General features: G+C 44.5%; 1 protein-coding gene across 5 annotated transcripts in view; it reads left to right on the forward strand.

Moving 5' to 3' along the window:
- Positions 1-24,714, forward strand: part of LOC111145457 (caspase recruitment domain family member 11) — a 112,376-nt gene that overhangs the window by 24,781 nt on the left and 62,881 nt on the right. Inside the window, exon 1 of one of the 5 annotated variants that reach the window (XM_022500354.1) lies at positions 9,798-9,874. The exons of the other annotated variants lie outside the window; for them this stretch is intronic. The gene's annotated coding sequence lies outside the window, so the exon portion shown is untranslated. Of the gene's footprint in view, positions 1-9,797; positions 9,875-24,714 lie in introns of those variants that run through there. 5 annotated transcript variants of the gene reach the window in all.

Consider the following 24,714-nt stretch of genomic DNA (forward strand, 5'->3'; position numbering starts at 1 on the left):
GAGGAGGGGGCTGGCTCCAGGGTGAAAGGCACCATGGGGCGTTCTGGGCTGAGTGGTGCTCCTCCGCCAAAACTCACCTGTTGAAATCCTCACCTGCAGGACCTTGGAATGGACTGTGTCTGGAGACAGGGCCTTGAAAGAGGTCGTTAAGGTAAAGTGAGGTCAGTAGGGTGAGCCCTAATCCAGTCTGACCGGTGCAGTCCTGAGATGAGACGATCAGGACACAGACACACCCAGGGGGATGACCGTGGGGAGGACACAGGGAGAGCACGGTCGTCTGCACGGCAAGGAGAGAGGCCTCATAAGGAACTGAACCTGCCAACACCTTGATCTTGGACTTTCAGGCTTCAGACCTAGAACAGAATCAAATTCTGCCATCCCAGCCGCCTGGTCTGTGATACTGATACAGGGGCCCTGCTGACGTCTGCCTCCTCTGATGTGACTTCCTGCCCCGACGTGGGTGACAGCCCAAGACAGGGAACCAGACGCTCTCCTCTGGATACCAGAAGCAGTGATGTAGCAGATATTAGACCTGACTGTGGCGTCAGCCCCAAATACGCATCCATCCCATGGTTCCCCAGTGTCCTTCCCCATTACCGTGGAGCTGCTGGGTGAACACGGAGCTGAGCTGATTTTTTTTTTTTTTTTTTTTTTTTAGTTGGCCTTCCAGACCCACTGTGGAAGCTCCTGGGAGTTCATTTTAAAGTCAGAGAGAGAGAGGAGAAGCAGGAGCCGGCTGATTCCCGGTTTGACTGCATGCTAAATCTAGTTTGGTATTTTCCCCACTTGGCACATCTCTTTTATGGTAGTTGGAAGCTGATGAATGACACGTCTGGGTATCCTGCCTCTGTAATTTGGGGGTCAGGACAAAAGAATGACCTCATTACAAGGCCCCCCACACTCTGTCCAGTCTAGTCCGCCTTTTACTGCAGATTCCCACGATCTGCTTAGAAGCCAAGGGACATGGGTGACAGGGATTGGATCCCAAGCCAGAGCCCAGTCTCCGCTAAAGTGCCCTCAACCCACCCATCCAGTAAACTTCCTGCAACTTAATGTGGGTACTCAACTGAGCTGATGACGTAGATGGCGGCCAGACCTGTCCCCACCTCTGGGGCTCAGCCTGGGCTCCCTCCCTGTGCTGCCTGGCTGTCCTCTGTGCCCATGTAGGCCACCCGTCCTGCAATCTGTCTCGGGCCCCGTGGAACCTCTGCTGGGTGCCATCCTCCACTCAGGTGCCTCCCTCCTCTGAACTTCTAATGCATTTTGTGATTAAAAGCAAAATCCTGGGGGGGTGAGAAATGGTGCAGCTGGTGTGGAAAACACTTTGGCACTTCCTCAAAAGGTTAAACAGTGAGTTACCGTAAGACCCAGCAATTCCACTCCTAGGTGAGCCCCCCACAAGAATTGGGAACAGGTGTTCACACAACTTGTATGCAGATGTTCGCGGGAACACTATTCGCAAGAGCCAAATGGTGGAAATAACCCAAGTAGTACACGTTAGCAGAGGAAGGGATAAACAAAATGTGGTAAATTCAGACAATGGACTGTTAATCAGCCATGAAAAGGAATGGTGTCCACACGCCTGGTGCGAGGACAGCCAGGCACGAAAGAGCCCCGCTCCTTCCACTTACATGAAACGTCCAGGATAGGCAATTCCACGGGGACAGAAAAGCAAACCAGCAGTTGCCCAAGGCTGGGAGGGGGGAGGACCTGACTGTGGAGGGCGTTTAGAACCAGGTAAAGGTGCTTGTACAACACGGGGAACGTGTAAAACGCCGCTAAACTGTGCGCTTGAAGCGGTCAATTTCCTGTTGTGTGAATTTCATCTCCATGAGAAGGAGGAAATCGTGGACTCTTAGAGGCAGCGGGAGCCACCCTTGTAGGTGAGGCAGGGCTCCTGTGTGGGGATGTGTGAGAGGCCACAGCTGATGAGGAGAGGGTCACAGGCAGGCAGACAGCTTAGTCATGGTTTGTAGGTATGGACCAGTCCCCTCCACTGTCCCTGTTGGGATTTTCACACTGATCACCAACTCGTCCTTTCCCTGGATGGTTAGGATGACTGTATCCCTTCCTGTCAAATCACGACGCTCTTTGTTTCAATTAACATACAAAAAATCAACGCCCTTTGCTGCGTCGTTCCTTGATTTTCAGTGTATATGTGGATTCAGGTGACCACCGCCATAATCCACATTGAGAACCGCTCTGTGCCCCCAAAACAATTCCCTCAAATCGGTAACATCCTCCCCTCACCCCAGCCCTGCCAACCAACCATTGATGTGTTCTGACACTATACTTTCTCTTTTGAAGAACATCATATACGTGAAATTTTGGAGGCTAACTTCCTCCACCCAGCATAACATAATTTTTTTTAAGATTTTATTTATTTATTTGAGAGAGAGGGAGAAGCAGACTTGCTGCTGAGCAGAGAGCCCGACGCAGGACTTGATCCCAGGACCCCAGGATCATGACTCCAGCGGAAGGCTGATGCTTCACCGACGGAGCACCCCAGACACCCCATCCGGCATAATGGCTGTGACGTTCATCCACATTATTGTGGATATCAACAACGAGTCCCTTTTCTTCCTGGGTAGTTTATGATATTCTGGACACAAGTGCTCTGTGGGACAGGTGATGAGCAATCATATCCTCCCAATCAGTATCTTCTCTTTCATCCTTTTAATACTGTCTTTTGCCAAGTTTGCGATTTTCGGAAAGTCCCACTTGTCCATTTCTCTTTTCGTGGACTCTGCTTTTGGTGTCTTGTCTAAGAACTCTGTCTGACCCATGGTCACAGATATTTTCTGTTTTTTCCTAAAGGTTATACAGTTGCACATTGTATTCTTAAATACAGGATCAATTTTGAATTAATTTTTAGACAATGTGGAATTTTATGTGGAAGTTCATGTTTTCGTGTAGGGATGCCCAATTATTTCCTCACCATTTATTGAAAAGACCACCCTTCTATTGAGTAGCTTTGAACCTTTGTCATAAATCTCTTGGCCTTATTTCTGTGGGTTTATTTCTGGACTCTCTTCTGTTCCTCTGATCTAAGTCCACTCCTTCCCCTGTTGACAACTCTAGGTTTATAATAGTTTCAAAATTAGGTTTTCAAATTGTCTCAATCATTCTCGTTTCTTTGCCTTTCCATATAAATTTTAGAACTAGCTTATCTCTATCTACAAAATATCCTGCTGTGATTTTTTTTTTTTTTTTACTGAAATCAGATTAAATATATAGATCCGTTTGGCAAGAATTCATATCTTTACCAGGTTGAGTTTTTTCATCCTTGAACACCAGATGTCTCCTCATTCATTTGGGTCTTCTTTGAGTCCTTTCATCACTATTTGTTCCGTATTCAGATCCCACACCTGTTTGGGGAGAATCGTGCCTGCGGTTTTTATTTTTGTTTTTGGGAGAACTTCTTTACATCAAACCAGGGAACTCTTGATTGAAAGAAGAGACACTGTTCATAATTACACTAGGGCAATTGGCAGGAACCGGGTTGTACTGGGCAAATGGGGAAGTATCGTAGAGATAGCGCACTCTGGTCCTGAATGTCTCTTTGAGCATGGTACTCTGATTGGTCTCAGAATCACAGACATCTGGCTCTCCCACCACACAGGGGGAGAGGCTGTTGCTTCTTATACTCTGGATACCCTACTCACTCCATGATAAAGTAACCAAAGATTTCACTGGCGTTTGGTTTGGTTTTGTATTTTATTTATTTGCATTTCTAAAAATTCATACGTGAAGCCATTCTTTTAAGTTTTTCAAGCAGTGTAGACAAAGCTATGACATCCCTGTGTACAAGCATATGGTCAGTCCTGGGGCGTTCCCCTGATGAAAGTGGGGCTGTCCATAGTTTAAGCTCTACTCTGTTCTCACGAATGCCAGCAAGGTCTCCTGTGGTATGAAAGCCCCATGTTTTACTTAACGTAATTTACAACAGGGAATTCCTGGATGTAGGCTACAATCACTGTATGTGTGAATGGTTATCCCCAAATCATCCAACCAAAGCTGGCTGGACCAACTTATATTCTACCAAGACAGTGTGAGAGTTTTTTTTTTCTTCCTGTATCCTTACCAAAACTTTGTATTATCAAGATCTAACATTCTTGACACTCAGATTGCTAAAACATGCAAAAGACAATAATAGTCACTAATGCTTATGGACGGTTGACTGTGTTCCGGGCACTACTCCAGAATCTCTACTTATATATTTATATAAGCTCAGTGAATCCCATAGCAACCCTGTGAGGTAGGGTCATTTTCATTGTTCCTGTTCTGTAGCGGAAGAAAGTCAGGTGCGGAAGGAGATCTCATTGTTTCAGCGGGTTTTCAGAGCCTAATTATGGCTTCATGTTTATTGATCACGGAAACCTTTGTGACTTGCAGGTTCACTTTCCTTCTGCTCCGTTCCTCATCTGTTTTTTATTGATCCTCTGCATTAATCTTTCTTTCATACATTACAGATGCTTTCCTAGACCATAGCCTACATTTTTAACTTGGTTGCACTGTTTTCCATCATACGGAAGTTTTAAATTATGATGGACTCAGACACATCAATCTTTTCCCAAATGACATTAGCACATTATGCCTTGTTTGGGGAGGCCTTCCCGATCCCAAGGTCATAGGCATATTTTGGTTCTTCTAATACTTTCAGAATTCATTATTTAATTTTTAAGTCATTAATCTACCCACAAATCATTTTGGCAGTGGGGGCAAGGGAGGAGTAGAGTTTTCTCCAAATTGTTAGCAAATTATTCCAACAGTCATTGAACACTCCTTTAATTCTCTGCCTGGATTTGGAGCGCCACCCTACTCATGCACTTAATTTCTGCACATAGTTGAGTTGTTTGCTAGACTTTTGTTCATTGATCTAATTATCTGCATCTGTGCCTCTGTGGCCTATTATTTTATGATACGTTTTAATATCTGGAGAGATACAAGTTGATCCTGTATCTGGTCACCTTGCTCAGTCTTCTATCAATTCTAGCAGTTAAAGTTCTCATTACTGTTCCTTTTTCAATAGCTTTTAATTTATGTTTTTGTATTTTGGGGGTATATAGGTTGGAAATGGGAGTCTCTGGCCATTTTTTTTAATTTTTATATTTTCACCAGCAAATATGCCCTATGTTATTTTTGCTTTTCGTTGGCTTGAAATTTCCTTTGTTGCCTAATTAATACATGGTAAATTTTTGTAAAATTTCTATGTGTATTTGAGAAGAACCTGTCTTCCCTGTCTGTTGGATACAGAATTCTGAAGATCCATTACAGCAAACCTGTTCATTATTTTTGATCTTCTGCAACTGTACTTACTGGTCTTTTCTCCAGGACTCTATGAAATCTCTTATGGGGGCAGTGTCTTTGCCAACTTCTTCTATTTTTCTTAGTTTGCTTTATGTGCTTCAAAGCTGTGTTATGAGGCGCATAAACATTCATGGTGGTTGATGGTTCCTCTTAATCACGTAAAAATCTTCTTTGTTCCTTTTAACGTTTTTCCCCTTGAATTCTGTTTTCTCATAAACCCTTTTTTTAAAGATGTTTATTTATTTGTTTGACAGACAGAGATCACAAGTAGGAAGAGAGGCAGGCAGAGAGAGATGGGAGGAAGCAGGCTCCCCACTGAGCAGAGAGCCCAATGTGGGGCTCGATCCCACGACCCTGGGATCACGACCTGAGCCAGAGGCAGGGGTTTCAACCCACTGAGCCGCCTAGGTGCCCCTAAACCCTTTTATATTTACTGTAAATTATGACACACTGGACTTACTCTCAGTACTTCATCTCATGGTTCCCATTTCTCAAGACTTATTAGCCTCCTGCCTTTTGTAGAATTGGTCAGGTATTTTTCTTCTGTTTTTTTCCTATAATGGTTTGCTCATTGTCATTTCTTTTCTTTTTTTTTTTTTAAGAGGTGGGTGAGGGGCAGAGGGAGAGAGAATCTTAAGCAGACTCCATGCCCAGCACGGAGCCCAGAGCTGGGCTCCATATCTCAACCCTGAAATCATGACCTGAGCCGAAATCAAGAGTCAGACGCCTAAACCGACTGAGCCACCCAGGCACCCCTCATCATTGTTTCTCATCGATCTATCTGGTTATTCTGTTCATTATTGGAAGTGGGTTATTAAAGTATCCAGCTGTTATTGTAGAACCATTTCTCCCTCTAATTCTTTTTCTTTATGTAATTTGGGGCTCTGTTATTAGGTGCGTATATGTGTATAATTGTTGTATCTAATTAATCAGCCCTTTTACAATATATAATGTCTTTGTCTCTTATAACAATTATTACTTAAGTCTATCTTGTCTCATATTGGGAAAGCTGCCCCACCCCTCCAGTTCTCTTTGGTTATTATTCGTATGGAATACTTTTTCCATTCTTATTAGAATCCCATCCTAATGGTTTCATTTTAATTGAATCACTTCTTTAAAGAGCTGTCTTCAAATACACATACATTCCAAGGTACAGGGGCTGGAGAACGTTAACATATGAATTTTGCAGGGCACCTAGGTGATTCAGTCGGTTAAGCATCTGACTCTTGATCTTGGCTTAAGTCTTGATCTCGGGGTTGTGGGCTCAAATCACTCCGGGCTCCACACTGGACATGGAAACTACTTTAAAAAAAAAAAAAACATGAATTTTGCAGACACAATTCAGATCATAGCATGTAGGTACCATTGTTTCTTCCCCCTTGAAATTCTTTCCTCCTCACTGAGGTCCATTGCTTGGTAATTTTTTCATTGTAGGTCCATGCACGGTAAATGTTTTGAGTCCTTGTATGTGTGCAAAGTGTTTCTTTTCCTTTTTTTACACTTGAGTCATTGTTAACTGAACATAGAATTCTAGTTTTAAAAGTATTTTTTCTTGGAACTATAAAGATGTTGTCCCCATTGTCTTCTTGTATCTGGTACTGCAGTTGGTCCCTCTGATTCTGTGTCTTTGTAGGCAATATATCTCTGTCAGCTTTTAGGACTTTTCTGTGTGAGTCTGGTGTTCTGAGCTTCATCACAAGGTAAATGTGGTCTTTTTTCCTTTATCTTACTGGCAATTTGTGTGTCCTGTTAGCTGAGGCCTCCCATCTCTTTTCAATTCTGGAGGGTTTTTTTGTTTTTTTTTTTTTCCCCTACAATGTCTTAGAGTTTATCTTCCTCTCCATTCTTTTCATTTTCTCCTTCTGGGTCACCAGTAAGAGAAATGTTGGCTCACCTGGCTCTAGCTTCCATTTCTCTTGACTTTTCTTTCATTCTGTTCAGCAAACAACCCCCCCACCCTGCCCCGTTTTTCTGGATTCTGGGAGAATTCCTCAGTTCGATCATCCAGCTCACTGATTCGGTCCTGAGCTCTGTCCATTCTGCAACTTGGATCCACCTGCTGACTTTTGGCTCAGTGATGTTTCAAATCTCTCCTGGCAGAGCCAATATTCTGCCTCTTTCTGAAGATATTAAATATGCATGTTCTCATTCATGGCTTATTCTGCTGGCTCTGTGAACGGTTTCCCTGGGCAGGAGGTTCTGTTTGTTGCACTTGGTTTTCTTCGGTGGCATTGGTGTTCTGCAAACAGCCAGGGTTTCTTGTGAAGGGACTATATTTGCACTGAATGTTCTGTCACCTGTCTGTTAGGGATGCACCTGTCACTTCAGCCTTTCTGTGAGAGAGATGATCGCAGGTGTGTCATGGGGAAAGATGCTTCAGGCATTCCTTCTCTCGGCTTTGAATCCTCCAGGGCTCCTGGACCTTGGCTACATACCCCATCCCTCATCCCTCGCCCTAGGTACTGCCCCACCTTTCTGGCCACCAACCTCCCACCTGCAGGTAGGCATCTACATGATTTGCTGCCAGGCCATGGCTGAGGGGGTAGGAGTCTGCTGAGCTGCCCCTGTCCCTGCAGAGCTCTAACCTGTCACCCTAGGGCCACTCTTGTGCTGGACACTTCCAAGCTGGGAATAGGCCCTTTCTGCAGTCATTTGGATCTAGGTTTCCTCTTTCAATCTTCTGCTTATCAAAAGAGTCCTTGCAATTTCTCATGCACTGGCTGGGGGTGGGAGGGAAGGGAGAAACTTCATGGTATACAGACTTTCCCTTCTTCATATGATCCTACATTGTATTTTTTTTTAAGATTTTATTTATTTATTTGACAGACAGAGATCACAAGCAGGCAGAGAGACAGGCAGAGAGAGAGGAGGAAGCGGGCCCCCCACTGAGCAGAGAGCCCAATGCGGGGCTTGATCCTAGGACCCTGGGATCATGACCCGAGCTGAAGGCAGAGGCTTTAACTCACTGCGCCACCCAGGCGTCCCCCTACATTGTATTTTAAGTACTTGTGTTACATTATTGGGTCCTTTTCAACATTTAGTTAGTCGAAAGCACATGCGCGTAGTGCCTTTTTATTTGCACGGGTCTCTGCCATGCTGAGTTCCCCGTATCCTGCCCGTCTACACTTTTTAAAGGCAAATTTCAGCATTTTACATTTATTTCTGTTGAATCCCGTCTTGTGGTTTGGGCCCTATATCCTTGCCTGTCAAAATGTAGATGAGCACATTTACCATATTAACGGTCTCTCCCAACGTTGTGTGACCTGCAGATCTGATAAGATTCTCCTTTACACCTTCCTTCACCGTCATTGCCAAAAAATGTTGACCACGACAGGCCCAGAAACGAGCTCTTTGGTTTTACCATTTGACGCCCTGCCCAAAGTTTATTCACTTATTCAGCAGACATGTCAGTAGTCTTTAGGTGATGTTGTTCAACAGCTCCCGAGTTCACCTGTCAGGAAGAATAGTCAGTCCAAATTCTATTATCTTATTCTCAAGGTTATCACAGAAAATTAGTCAGGAGCTGAAATCAGGACGTACCATTTGTTAATCCTAGCAGATCAGCGTGTAATTGTCTCATTGTTTCCCGATTGCTCTGATATACTGGTTTGTCTGCTGAGCTGGAGTAGGAGCTTCTTGGGGGAGAGTATTAGTGTCATTTCCTGAGGGGCCTTATGCTTACGCGTGTGCTCGTTCTGACATGGAAGCCATTGTGTTCAAGACAGAGTGCGCCATACCACAGTTGAAGAGATGTTGTGATTCTGACTTTATAGATGAGGAAATGCCTTGCTGGCCTTGCCTTTATGGATGAAGATATGCCTTGCCTTGCCCAGCTGGTTACAGTGGAGTTTATTTGTAACTGACTCCAAGCCCAATCCCTCTGTGGCGCACTTGGTCCCTCCCCAGGTGTGGCACCACCCGGTCTGCAATTTGGGAATAGGCTCAGAAAACTCCATCCTCTAAAATTCCACCAGACAGGGGCGCCTGGGTGACTCAGTGGGTTAAAGCCTCTGCCTCTGGCTCAGGTCGTGATCCCAGGGTCGTGGGATCGAGCCCCACATCAGGCTCTCTGCTCAGCTGGGATCCTGCCTCCTCCTCTTTCTCTGTCTGCCTCTCTACCTACTTGTGATCTCTGTCTGTCAAATAAATAAATTTTTAAAAAAATTTTTTAATTCCACCAGACAGGAATTGAGGTAAAATGAGTGAGGTGATCTCTCGCAGGGGGTCACCCACCCTAAAAGATGAACTGGAGTGAATGGGTCCTTCCCACACCTCATCAGTAGACACCAAGCCAAATATAACCGAATGCATAGGATCTCATTCACTGGGCTTGTCCATCGTGAATATTGGTGCCATGACAGAGCAGAGGAGTTCTTGGCAGAGAGCGAGAATTGACCTTGTGTTCTTTACCTGCACTGTCCTGGGGAAGGCATAGCCTGGTGCTACTGACAAGTCCCTGTTTTCAGAACAGACACATCCCTGGAGTGAACATGAGTTCATCATGCATCATGAGTTCAACATTGATGAACATCAACATTGATGAGCTGAGATGACGCTTCTCAAAGTATGTGACAAAGAACACCTGTGAGTTGCTCCATAAAGCAAGGATTCTGGATCAAACATGTTGGGAAAGGCTGCCTGCTGCTTTTGCCTTGGGGAGATGTACGAGCTAAGGCTCTGAGAAGTCCTGCAGTATGCCAAGCTTCCAATCAATTTGAGCACATCACAGCCCCCACTACTCACTTTGTTGTTGTTGTTGTTGTTAAACATACTTTGAGGGAAATCCTGACTCTGGAGACCTTGCATTTTTTGCTCTGTTTTTGAACTTGTTCACTGGGCACATACCTCAGTCCTTTACTCTCTTATAACCTCACTTCACTGCTTTCAAATCTCATATCACAGTGTCTTACTCTGGGTTTATTAGTATGCTTATTTGTTTCATGCTAATATTACCCATTGGACTGTAAGCTCCATGAAGGCAGAGATCACGCTGGTTTTATTCACCCCTGCAAACTTAGTGTCCAGAGAAGAACGGGCATGTAGTAGTACTCAGAAGTGTGTACACATAGACTAAATGTGTCTCCAGTCATTATTTTGGTCTCCTGGGGCAGAAGTCTGTGCAGTTAACAGGTTATTCTAATTGACTTTCCATGTGTCAGGCCCTGGGCTAAGCTTCTGCACATCACTTCATTTACTCCCTGTGGCAACCCTGTAAAGTTTCTAGAGTCATCATTCCCCTCTTACAGGTAAAGCATTTGAGGCTTGGAGAGTTCAAGTCACTTCCCCAGCTCCCTCAGCCAATAAACCGCAGAACCAGATTCAATCCCAGGCCTGCCTTACTCCGGAGTTTACACTGCTATGCTCTTCTGGGGGAAGGTGACCATTTATAATGGGACAAAAATGAATTAGCATTCTGCCTCATGAGTCAGCCTTGTAAGAGCCCGGTGCTCCAGATGACCTGGAACGAAGGGGAAAATATTCAATTCCTCAAGCTTACAGAATTGAGTCTCTCGTCCCAAGCGGAGGGTGGCCCAGGGGACCCCAACTACGGTGCAGCCGGAGTCTTGGTCTCTTTCTAGAGATTTCACTTAACCTCTCTGTGGCCAAACTTTCCTGCTGAAAGAGATCAGGCGTGGTGCCAGGCACGTTTAGGCATGCTTTAACTGCAGAAGTGTGCGCCGGTGCGAGTGCTTCCCTGGGAAGACATGGCTGTGAGCCCAGGGAGGTGGGGGGGAGCTGCTGGCCTCTCTCCCAGCCCCAAGTGGTGCTTTAAGTCAGGGTCTGCTCTCTGGAACTCCCTGGCATGTGGCTGTGGGTTATGCGACATAGGGTGCTGCCCTCAGTCGCTGCACCCCCGGCTGCTGACCCAGCTGCTTCTCCTCTCTCCGCCACTCTCAGAGCCCTTTGGGAGCCCGGAAATCCCCATTCTGCCTGGTTCTGGGCCTTTTGGCCCCTCAGCCCATGACGCTCATTCACCCTTTCCCCGTGGGGACTTGACATCCCATCTCCATAGTAACCCGCAGGAGGCTCGTGATGCTCTGGCCCGGAGTAGGAGTAGACTGCGTTGCGGTCCACATGCAGCAGATGTGGCCTCCTCCCACGGTGACCCGAGGTGGGGAAGAGGTGACTCGGAGCGGGCAGTGTGAAAAGCTGGTCCCCGCGCTTTCTGGGCCGCTTGTTGGCGGAGGCATCCGCTCCCATGCCCTTCTTGACTTTGAGTTCTTGCCAAAACACATCACTGAGCCGATGTGACAGTAGGGTAAGGTTCTAAGAGGCCCTCCCGGCAAAGATGCATTATTAATAGGCCAGGCTGTGATGAGTAGTTGGGCAGGAGACTAGACCGCATGAGGGATGTGTGCGATCTGCTGCAGGTGTGTGGCTTTCTAGTGTCTGAGGTGCCCGGGACCAGCAAGGGTTTCCCCAGCGGTGCGACTGCCTGCTGAGTTCTGGGCCCCGCGCAGGGACAGCAGGATGAGTGAAACAGACATGGGCCTTAATACAGGAAGCACTTGAGGTGGCATCAGTAGTGAGATCTTGCACCACCATCTAGTACCTTAAGAAGGGTCTTTTAGGGGCACCTGGGTAGCTCACTGGGTTAAAGCCCCTGCCTTCAGCTCAGGTCATGATCCCAGGGTCCTGGGATCGAGCCCCACATTGGGCTCTCTGCTCAGCGGGGAACCTGCTTCCCCCCCTCTCTCTGCCTGCCTCTCTGCCTACTTGTGATCTCCGTCTGTCAAATAAATAAATAAATAAATCTTTAAAAAAAAGAAGGGTCTTTTAGTTACACCAGGACTTAGGTGGTGAGATGGGACAGTCAGCCCCTCTGTCCACTGTTAGCATCTGGTGTCCAAGGTCACCATGACCCCACGCCCCCTGAGTGGTCCCCTCCCTTCACTCTTTCCTCCTGAGTCTGTTCTCCCGAAACAGCCTCTTCAGTCTGCTTAAGATGCAGACCACATCACACCACGCCTCCTGTCCCCGAAGATTAGCACTCGCGCCGCATTCGCCCTCTGGCAGGCCCTCTCTGTGCCACTCCCCAGTGTGGCCATCGGGCACTTGAACTCCATGCCTCAACTGGGATGTGCTGTACGTGAAAATAAACACACTTTGGGTTTCAAGGTCTTAGAATTTTTAAAAATGCAGAATGTCTCATCAACAGTTTTTATGTTGATCACATGTCGAGATGTTCATACTTCGTTATATTTGGTGAAATGCGACGTATTATTGAAATTACTTTTCCCTGTTTTCTTCTGAGTTTCTGTAATGTCACAGCTGGAGGATTTACGATGATGCCCCTATTCCTGGCCGATGTGATCTTCCTCTTAGACCACTGCGGGCCTTTTTCTTCCCTAGGTTTGTGCTTGCTTATCTCTCTGCCAGGATCCCGGGTCCCTCGAGGCTTCATTTACTTGGTTCCTTTTCATCCTTTGGGCCTTGAATTAAGACTGACACAGGCGGGGCGCCTGGGTGGCTCAGTGGGTTAAAGCCTCTGCCTTCAGCTCAGGTCCTGATCCTAGGGTCCTAGGATCAAGGCCCTCATTGGGCTTTCTGCTCAGCAGGGAGCCTGCTTCCCTTCCTCTCTCTCTGCCTACTTGTGATCTCTGTCAAATAAATAAATAAATAATCTTAAAAAAAAAAAAAAAAGACCGACACAGGCTTTCCCTGACTGCCTCATCCAAGGGCCCTCTCTTAGAGACCCACCATACCGTCAACACCTGTTTGCTTCTTTCCTGGCATTAATGACACAGTGGGATTGACATAATTTATTGATTCTGTCCTCCACCACTCGCCATGGGCCAAGCACATTCTAAGTCTTGCATATTCTAAGTCTACACTTTTAAGTGTATTCACGTTCTAAACCCTCCCTGCGGCCCTCCGAGGGAGACCTGTCCCCATTTTACAGATGGGCAAACTGAGGGATCCTAACCCACAGATTGTAGGATTCCCTTGATGTGAAATGTCCCAAGAGGGACTCCATAGAGACAAAGCAGACTGGCGGTTGGTTGCCAGGAGCTGCAGGGAGGGGAGGCTGGGGAGTGACTGCTAAGGCATACGGGCTTCTCTTGGGGGTGACGGTGGTGTTCTGGAATTAGGTGATAGGGTTATACAACCTTGGGAAAATACGAAATGCACTGAATCATACACTTGAAATGGTAGATTTCATGAGACGTAAATTAGAGCTCAGTTAACATAAATAACTATGTGTGGTGCTTACTGAACGAGTCCGCGCAGAAGCAAGCCTGAACAGACCAGGGCTCCCCACTTTTCTCAGGGAGCCCCCCCAGAAATGCCGTGCACAGATGCAAAGTAAGGGTGTACCCATGCCATTCACTCCCCGGTACTTCTCTGCAGCTGCAGACACGCCGGGCCCTTTGCCAGGCGTATGTGGCCAGAGCAAACCGGACAAATGGGGTCCCTTACCTGGGGCTCCTGCACCTGCTCACAGACGGCTTAGCCTGGAGCCTGGGCGCCCCCACCCCCCACCCCCAGGATCCGTGGAGAGAATTCCGGAGCCCATGAACTTGCCTGGAAGGGAATTACATCTTTTTTTCCATCAGTTCTAATGAAAGTTCAGCATTTCCTTCGATGATGAATTCAGTGGCAAACCCCGACAGCATCAGTGCACTTTCAACAGAAATCACAGATATTTTCCTATCCCGTTGCGGTTATTGTGGATACCTCAATGTATTATTTGCATGTCCCCAGAATCGGGGGAGTCGCTGGACCCCAGGCTTGGATATTACTGGATGCGTTAATAAGGAAGCATATGGGTTAGAAGATGATAATTTTTAAAATATTTGGCGTCTCAACAAAGTGGTTTCCCTGTGTGCTCCTCTGGGTGCATCACATATTTAAAAACTTCATTCGGGGCGCCTGGGTGGCTCAGTGGATTAAAGCTTCTGCCTTGGGCTCAGGTCACGATCGCAGGGTCCTGGGATCGAGCCCCACATCGGGCTCTCTGCTTGGCCGGGAGCCTGCTTCCCCCCGCCTCTCCGCCTGTCTCTCTGCCTACTTGTGATCTCTCTCTGTCAAATAAATAAATACATACATCTTTAAAAAAAGAAAAAAAAAATAAACTTCATTAGGGATGTGGTTCCAGGTACCGAATGGGTTCGAGAAAGTTCGGAAGCGCCATCCCCCAGGGAGGAGTTCCTTGTGCTGGACACGTCCTGGGCATTCCTGCACTGGAGGGAGTGGACAGTGACAGTAATAGATAATGGGTGACAAGAGAGAGGGAGTGGGCCGGCCTGAGCAGGCAGAGTGGACGGCTCAGGTGACCGTGAAGGCAGATGGCCCATCAGAGACCACAGGAGTGATGCTCGTGCCCTCGGAGTGGCCGCAGGGCAGAATGGAGCTCGTAGTGTCCACTTCTCAACCCACCCAGCTTTGGCTTGTAGGCTTGGCCTTTGTTGCTTGAAAGACCCCTTGAGGAAGTAAAGATGGAAAGAGCTCCAAGTAGCTTCCTGAAATACACAGCTAGGCTTGGTGAGCCCTCTCCGCTCAAGGCAGAGCAAGAGGGGAGCCCTCCGTGGCAGGGAGGTGATGGGGTGACCCACGTCTCTGCTCCAGAAACAGGGAGAGGAAGGCACGTTAACGAATTGCTTGTCAGCCGCAGTGGTTAAGTTTCCTGGTTTTACTGGTGTGTGTCCTAACCTGAGCATTACTTCAGTGTGGCTTGGTGGTGTTTTTTATCGTGGTTTCCCCCTCTTTCCCCATGGCTACTAATATTTCGTGCCGCAGCTCCCCACTCTCTCTTGTCACCCATTATCCATTACTGTCACCACCCCGCCAGGATGTCCTTGGAGAGGACTCTTAATGGAGCTGTCCTGGTTAAAGAAATGCAATGCGATTGAACTGCAGTGAAGAATCAAAATCCAAATTTCTGAAAGGGATGAATAATAACTAGGTATTAAAGCATATTGGTTATTTATTACCAGCAGAAGGCAGGAAAACATTAGCATGTAAAAAGCTGTAAATTAATCACGGCCCACTATAGGAGACCTGAAAGAGTCACCTCTGTCTTTGTTAACTTGGTTTTGTTATTCTTGATGTGTTCCCGAGTCCCCATTTCCATCTTTCTGTGATAGATTTACATCCCAGCTGGCCAGCAGAAGGCAGGAAGGGGTAGAGATTAAACCAAAAACAGAGTTAATCTCAGGTCACCCGGCGTTTAAAAAAAAAAAGGTAGCAGGGGAATGAGCATCTGTTGGCTGACCTGGATTCGAATCCTGACTGTACCACTCACTGCCCAGTGACCTTGGACCGGTCACCAGCTGTCTCCAGATTCTGGGTCTCAGTTAAAGGGCCCATGATCCCCAAACCGTGCTCACACGGCTGTCATAAGGATTACACGAGAGACTGCCTTTACCAGTTTAGTCCCATGGCTGATGGCAGCTGTTGGTGACCAACAAAGGGGAAAAAGTCCTTGCCACTCAAAATGCCGCCTGTGGGCCAGCTGTATCTCCGATCTCCTGTATCAGGAATCTGTGTCCCAGGTGCAGGGAACAGCATGGGCCAGGTGCAGGGACACGAGGAACCCAAGCTCTTGGGCGGGGCTGCTGTGCGGGTCCCAGCTTTCCCAGGGTCATTGTCACCACACACAAAAGGACTGCAGTCCTTCCCCCTTGGGATTGTTTTCCGAGCTTCCGGACCGTCGCCAGGGGGAGCAATTCAGAGGGAGGTCTGTATTTGGACCAATTGCAGCATTGCGGTAAAGAGTCTTAAATAACCGTGTTATCCGCCAAGTCCCCTTTGTTTAAAGAAGTCCATGGGGGTCCCACATCCCTCAGGACAGAGAGCAAGTGGTGAGCTGAATCACTTTCACGGACCGAATTGTGTCCCCTCTGAATTCACATGTCGACAGCCCGAGCCCCCGTGGGACTGTCCTGGGAGACGGTCCTCTAAGAAGCTAATTAAGGCTAAAATTGTCATAAAAGAGGGGCCCCTGACCCAGTGGGATGAGTCCCTTTATAAGAGGAGAAAGAAACAGAAACACCACATGTGGGCACACAGGGGAGGCCGCCGGCTACAAGCCAGGAAGAGGCTCTCTCCAGAAACCAGCCCTGCTGGCACCTTGATCTTGACCTTGGAACCTCCAGAACTTTGAGAAATCAATATTTATTGGTTAAGGCCCCCATCTGTGGGGCTCTGTTTGCACAGCCGGAGCCAATACGGTCACCGGCAGAGACTGAGCGTTTCTGACCCGCCTTCTTCAGACGTTCCTGCAGACTTCCGAGCTTCCGGCCAGCAAAGGTGTTCACGGGCAGACCCCTCCGCTGTTCAACCCTCTACACGTGTTTTTTTCTCGTGGACAAACAGTGCTGTGTTTTCGAGGTGCCCTTTCCCAGAACAGCTCTGTCCCCGCGCCCCCACGCACGCTGTCAGACCCCTGATGTTTGCAAGTCCTCAGTTAGGAATCGATGTTTCCACTGTTGCCAAGCAGGTTTGTGCAGAAGGGTGGACGCACTGAAGAGCCGGCTGCCAGGGCCCAGGCGTGGAGGGTCTGGAGGTCACGGAGCCCCGCGCCTGTGTGTGAACAGGGCTAAGCCACCACCCCACCCCACCCCTACAGTATCACCCTGGACTGGGGCTTCATGCCTCTGAGTCCAGTGTGGCCAGGAGCATCTGCAACCCGGCGACTTGTGAGAAGACAGCTGGTTGCTCTGTTTCTGCTCTACATGTCTTTCCTGGGAGCAGAGTTTGATGGGACAAGACTAAGGAGGCATAAGGACTCTGAGTGTTTGGTGATGTAGCCTGGAGAAAGGGGAGGGCTCGTTGGAGGGGTGGGGACAGGTTTCCTGAGAACCAGCTCCTAAACCCGCAGGAGGTCGCCGCCACTGAGGCTCAATCGTCTATCCTGCCGGGGTTTCCTTTCTCTGTGGATTCAACCTTCTCCCTGACACTCACCCCCTTTCCTGCACTGTGAGCAAGTGTGGCAGCATGTTCCCAATTTCTCAGGGCCCTCCAGATTTGAGTCGTGCTTCCAGATGGATGAGGGACCAATCCAGGGTGGCCACCAGAAACTTTCTCCCAAGAACCCCGAGAGGTGCTTCCTGCAGCCCTGTGTCCCATGGGAGAGTGGCCCGAATGAGAGCCCATATTGCTCTTTTGAATTTTAATGCAGAAAAACAGGCCATTGCTGCACCTCTCTGGCCTGGGCGTGCAGATCCCGAACCTAGACGTGGGCTGTTCAGAGCCCCCTTGGAGACCCAGACCCCGTGCTGTTCCCTGAAGAAGCCTTGCCCATTTCCCCTGCGCTGAAGCTTGCTTGACTGCTGTCCTCTGCCGGGGACCAGGATCCCTGAGCCCATCAAGGTGAATTACAGCTTTCTAACAGGACAAGAGAGTTGCCAGGACCAGCCTCTCCTTCCAGGAGATGTGTGTGTGTTAACAGCGGCCTTCTGGAGACAGTTAAAGACTCACCAGGTGTTGGAGTTCGTACTGGTAAAGGGTAGCCCCTGCATCCGCTGACTGGCGCCCCTGTGAAAAGAAGAGGATATGGGGTGCCTGGGTGACTCAGTGGGTTAAGCCTCTGCCTTCAGCTTGGGTCATGATCCCAGGGTCCTGGGATCGAGCCCCGCATTGGGTTCTCTGCTCAGCACGGAGCCTGCTTCCTCCTCTCTCTGCCTGCCTCTCTGCCTACTTGTGAGCTCTGTCTGTCAAATAAGTAAATAAAGTCTTTAAAAAAAAAAAAAAAAAAAGAGGATACGGAGACGCACAGAGAAGAACGTGTGGCCCAGCAAGGCAAAGATTGGAGTGATGTGTCTCCAGGTCCAGGAATGCCAAGGATCTCCAGAAATGGCCAAAAGCGGAAAGAGAGGGACCTCGAATAATAGTTTCTCTCTCCAAGCCTCCAGAAGGAACCCATCCAGCCCACACCTTGAGATCAGGCTTCCCGCCCCCCAAACCAAGGCCCGAATAAATTTCTGTTGTTTCAACCCACCCCTGTCTTACTGCCACATCCCCGGGAAACCAACACAGATAGACTAACTTGCAGGGCACTCAGCCTTTCCGTACTCCCCCACACGTGGTGGTTGAGGCTCCCACAATGCCAAGGGCTCCGGTGAGGTTGACCTCATCTCCGGGGTGTTGGCCAAAGTTCTACCTCTCTCTCCCGCCCCCACTGCAAGGTCATCTCAGATGGCAAGGGAGTGAAAGCACAGCTTTGCAGTGGAATGGTCATCTCAAATTCTCTAATTCTAATTTCTTTTTCCCATGGAAACCCGATTGTACACTGGAAAACACAGCCCTTAAGTGTAGAAGTGCTTCTGCAAGCCTTCCATCTGCTCTTTGACTTATTACTGTTTGGTTTTTATCAGGGGTAGGAGTTCTTTATTTGTTCTACGTACTAGTCCTTTATCAGGGGTATATATATGGCAACAATTTCTGCCACGTCTGGAGCATCCCTGTTCATTTTCCTACAAGTGTTTTTAGTGGATGGTTTTTCGAGTTTTTTATTTTGATGATGTTTATTGATTTTTTTTTCCCTATCTTCAGTTTTGCCATAATTGCTTTCTGGATCTTGTCTAGGAAATCTTTGCCCACGTTAAGGTTGTAAAGATGATCTTATGTTTTCTTCTCCAAACATTATAGTTTGGGATTTTAGGTGGTTTTTTTTTTTTTTTTTATTTTAGGTTTAAAGCTCTATCTTGAGTTAATGTTAGTGTCCAGCGTGAGGTAGGAGTTGAGGATTATATTTTTATGTGTGGCTGTCTAGTTGTTCTAGCATCAATCACTGAAAAGACTCTCCTGCCACCTTCTAATTGCTTTAGTGTCTCTGGCAAAAATTAACCGACTATGTAGCTATAGATCTATTTTTGGACTCACTCCTCTGTTAACTGACAACGTTGCCTATCTTTACACAGCAAAACACACTGTCTTGCTGGTTGTAGTTTCACAGTAAGCCTGGACATGATATCTGTATATAATATATGTTATAATATAATAATTACATGTTATTTAAGAATGTAGTATATAACATATAAATGAATATGTAATACATAAATTTATAATTAATATATATTAATTTATATCCTATTCCTCCAATTTTGTCCTTTTCTCCCCACAAATTTTCCTTGCTGTCCTATATAAATATTAGTTAGTTTATTCATGCTATACCAAAAAAGCTCTTTGATATTTGATTGAAATGTTTGCTGTCGTAGGTAAATTTGGACCCTAACAGACACCTTAACAACTTAATGATACTGAAGCATCTTCCTATCTATGAACATTGGGTTAGGGCTCTCCAATTGGTTTAGGTCTTCTTTCTTTTTTTTTTTTTTTTTAGCAATACTTTGTAGTTTTTAGTGTGGACATTTCATACATCCTTCATTGTATTTAAATCTACAGTATTTTATGTTTTTTGATACTAGTTTTTTTATTTTTGTATATTGACCTTGCATCCTGTGTCCTTGCTAATTTATGATTAATTGAAAGTAGTATTACTGATACTCTCATATTTTTTTACAAATTCCTTTGTATTTTTTCTGTACAAAGTTATGATGTCTATAAATAATGGCAGTTTTACGTCTTCCTTTCCAACCTTCCTTTCCTTTATTTCTTTTACTGGCCCTAATCCACATCTAGAAACACCAGTACAATGTTGAATAGAAGTGATTAGTGTGACTATCCTTGCTTTGGTCCCAATGTTAGAAGGAAAGCATTTAGCCTTTTATCATGAAGTATGGTGATAGCTGTTATCAGCTTGAGGGAAATTCCTTCTATTCTAGTTTGCTGAAGGTCATTAATATGAATGAGTTGAATTTTGCCAACTGATTTCTTCTTCTATTGAGGTAATCATATGGTTTTTTCCTCTAGTCTCTTAATATGATGAACTAGTGGTTGATTTTTGAATGTTGAACTAACCTTGCATTCCTGGAAGCAATCCCACTTGGTCATGATGTAATATCCTTTCTATATATTTCTGAAATTTTGTGCTAAATTTACATTAAGGATTTTTGCATCTATATTCATGGAGGGTCCTGGTTTTTTTTTTTCCTGTACTTTTTTTGGTTTTGGCATCAGCATATTTTGGGCACATTAAAATGACATGAGGAGTACTTCTTCTCTCTTTTATGAAAGAATTTATAGATGTTATATTTATAAAAAGAATTTGTAGGTATTATTTCTATCTGAAGTGTTTGGTAGAATTCACCAGTGAAGCCAAATGAGTCTAGAGCTTTCCTTGTGAAAGAGTTTCTGATAATGACTTCAGATTCTTTATTAGATAGGCTGACTCAAATTGTCTATTTCTTCCTAGGCCAACTTTGGAAATTGCATCTTTTGAATAATTTTTGTCCTTTTATGCATAGAATTTGTGGGCATAAAGTTTTTCAAAATATTCCCATAATATATTCTCAGCACCTGGTGAATCTATAGTTAATATCTCATCTCTGTTACTTGAATTATTTTGTTTTTTCTTTTTTTTCTTAATCAGTCTAGCTAGAGGTTTATCAGTTTTGTTAATCTTTTCAAAGAAGCTATTTTGTTGATTTTTTCCATATTGCTCTTACAGTTTCTATCTTATTGTTTCCCACTCTTAGCTTTATTGTCTCCTTTCCTCTACTTACTTTGACTTTTCTGGCTTCTTAATGTAGAAATTTAGATCATTAATTTCACATCATTCTTCATTCCTGATATATACTTTTAAAATTATAAATTTCTGGGGCATCTGGGTGGCTCAGTTGGTTGGGCATCTGCCTTCAGCTCAGGTCATGATCTCAGGGTCCTGGGATCGAGCCTCACATCGGCCTCACTGCTCAACGGGGAACCTACTTCTCACTCTTCTTCTGCCAGCTGCTCTGCCTATTTGTGCTTCTCTCTCTCTTTCTGTCAAATAAATAAATAAAATCTTTTAAAAAATAATAATAAATTTCCCTCTAACCATTGCTTTAGCTGTGTGTCCCAAATTTTTGACATTGCGTTTTTATTTCTATTCAGTTCAAAATATTTTCAAAATTTCCCTTTTGCTTCTTCTTTACTCAGGACTGTATCATTTAGGACTGTATCATTTAATTTTCAAATATCTAGGGATTTTTAATTATCAATTTCTAATTTATTCCCTTTTTCCCTAATTTATTTCCCTTTTTCTAATTTTTCCCTTCCTTTTTGCCTTAAATTTATAAATTTATTCTAATTTATTCCCTTTATTATATTTTATATAATTCTAATTTCTATAAAGTTATTGAGATTTGTTTTATGATCCAACATAAAATCTTAGTGAATGTTTCACACACACCTAAGAAGCACCTGTATTCTGCAGGGATCCCACTGTTGTTAGCTATTGTGTTTTGTAAATGTCAGTTGGGTCAGGTTGTTTGGTAGTGGTGTTCAAATCTTCTGTGTCCTTGATTTTTATCTACTTGTCCTAACAATAACTGAGTGGGATGTTGAAATCTACAACTATAATTGTCAGTTTGTCCAATCTTCCTTTCAGTTTTGTCCATTTTTTGCTTCACATGTTTTGAAGCTCTATAGTTAGATGCATACATATTTAGAACTGTTAAAGCTTCTGGTTGAATGGACTCCATTATCTTTACAAAATGTTCCTCTTTATCTCTGGTAATACTCCTTTTCTGAAGCCTATTTTTGGGATACTGGTATAGCCATTCCAGGTTTTATGAATAATGTTTCCATGTTTTTACTTTTATCTTACTTATGTCTTTATATTTAATGTGTGTCTATTACACACAGCATATAGTTGAGTGGTTTTTTTTTTTTTAATTCACCCTGACAGTCTCTGTCTTTTAATTGACTTGTTTAGTCCATTTACATTTACTGTCTGAGTCTTCTCTTTATGATGTATCCATTCTTGGTTTCATTTTTCCTTCTTTCCTGCCTTTCTTTGGATTAATCAAGGTCTTTTTTGATGTTCCATTTTTATCTCTTCTGTCGACTTGTTAGACAACCTCTTTGCTTTATTTGTGGGTATGCACAGTTGCTCTATGGTTCATATAACACATCTTTTAACTTACCACTATCTACCCTGCACTTATATCGCTTTATGCATCTAGCGTAAAGACTTACGATAGTATGCTTTCATTTAACCCCCCTCATTCTTGTGTTATTGTTGACATGTGTTTTCTACATATGTTATAAAGTACAGAATAAGTTGTTATTTTTGCTTTAAATCATCAGTTATCTTTTAAAGAAATTAAAAATGAAAAATGTATTTACTTACATATTTACCATTTTTGACACTCTTCAGTTCCTCATGCAACTTCAAGTTTCTGTCTGGTATCATTTGTTTTCATTCTGAAGACTATCCTTTACATTCCTCATACTACAGGTCTGCTGTAATATATCTTTCCAGGTTTATATCAAAGAAAGAGCTTTTATTTCATCCTACTTTTGAAAGATGTCTCCCCAGATAAAGAATTCCAAGTTGACTTTTTGTTTTAGCACTTTAAAGATGTAGTTCTATTTTCTTCCCCCTCACATTGTTTCCCATGAGGAATGAACGGTAATTTGTATCACTATTCCATTGTATAGAATATATCTTTTTTCAGTTGGCTTTTAACTTTTTTCTCTTTATACTCAATTTCTAGCAATTTGAGATATTCCTATTATAGTTTTTTATTTATTTTGCTTCAAGCTCACTGAGTTTCTTGAATCTGTGAGTTGATATTTTTTGTCAAAAATGGAAACATTTTAAAAATAATTTCTCTCCCCCAACTTCTCTTTCTCTTCTCCTTCTGGGACTCTAATTACATGAGTGTTAGACTATGTGATATTATCCCACAATTCACTAATTCTCTGTTCAGTCTTTTCAGCCTTTTCTTTTCCTCTCTGCCTCAGGTGGATATTTTTTCTTGCTCTGTTTTCAAGTTCACTGATGATTCTAAATGTCCAAGTGGTTGTTAAACCCATCTATTTGAATTTATAACTCATATATTCTAATTTTTACATCTAGAATTTCCATGTAGCTATTTCTTGTTTCATACCTGTTTTACTCTTGTGCTCATGTTTTCTTTAAATTTTGACATATTTATAATAGCTGTTTCAAAGTCTTAGCATGCACATTCCAGATCCAGAAATAAAAAATTACATTTCTGTATTTTCCGGATCTGTTTCTATTGACTTTTTCCCCCTTCTGGTTATGAGTCAAATTTGCCAGCTTATACACATGTCTAATAAATTTTTTTCTTGAATTCTGGTCATTGTGGATACCAAGTTTCTGGATTTGATTATGAATCATGATTAGTTTTTATTACTTTATCTATGAATGGGCCTAATCCTTTTGAAACTTATTGTTAAGCTTTGTTAGGTATAGAGCAGTCTTTATTCTGGAGTTAGAGCAGATCTACTGCTAAGGTATAGATTTTCTGGATCTCTGAACTCAGTGAAGTTTCTCCGGTCTGGCTAGTTGGAAGTCTGACATCTCTCAGTCCTGTGTGTCATCTGAAATTTATCAGTTCACAGCCCTGTGATAGTTGCTGTCTGCTGCGCTCATGGAGTTTTCCATGTGTAAGTATAGTTTAGTATTTAGCTTGTGTCTGTGTCTGTGTCTGTGTCTGTATAGTCGCTCTTGGTATCTCTCCTCCCAAACTTTAGACATCAACAGTCCTGAATGCTGATCTCTGTCTCCACGGTTTGGTGAACCTGCCATCCTCTGGGCTCCACCTTTTTGCCCATACTATGTAAAATGCATCCAGGCAAAAAGCCAGAGCAGTCATGAGGCCTACCTCCTGAATTTCTCTTCTGTTATGGTCATCCTGAGCCACCTGTTCTAGTGTCTACAAATAGTTATTTCAGATATCTTGTCACTTTATAATTGTTTAATATGTTTGCTGTTATTCATAGTGTGTTACTTTCTGCATACTTCATGACTAATCTGAATTCAGCAAGCCAGATAAGAAGGTATTGTAAAAGATGAGCAATGATTTAGGATTTATTGTAAGTAGAAATCATGGGGCACCCTGTCCACAAAAAAGACTTCAAGTATACCCAAAAATCTTGTTGTATAAAATATTGGAATTTTAGGGATGCCTGGGTGGCTCACTTGGTAAAGAGTCTGCCTTCAGCTCAGGTCATGATCCCAGGGTCCTGGGATCAAGCCCCGCATTGGGCTCCCTGCTCGATGGGGAGCCTCCTTCTCCCTCTGCCTGCCGCTCCCCCTGCTTGTACCCTCCCTCTCTCTGACAAATCAAAGAATAAAATCATAAAAAATAAAATAAAATTTTTAAAAACTGGAATTTTATAAGAAATACCTGAGGAGCTTAATCCTACTTTGCAGAAAAATCCTTACTTCACTTTACAGAAGAACTAGCTACAAGTAAACAGTGTTCTTCCGTGACCCATTGGAAGGTGATTGTTGGAAGAGATAGGTAATGGACAGCAGAGCCCAGGTCCCTAAGTTTTAGAAGTTGTTTCCAGGTTGTTGATTAGAAATGAAGTCAGTGAACC

Source organism: Enhydra lutris, unplaced genomic scaffold, assembly GCF_002288905.1.
Source record: "Enhydra lutris kenyoni isolate GAN:26980312 unplaced genomic scaffold, ASM228890v2 scaffoldscaffold13, whole genome shotgun sequence".
NCBI lineage: Eukaryota > Metazoa > Chordata > Mammalia > Carnivora > Mustelidae > Enhydra > Enhydra lutris.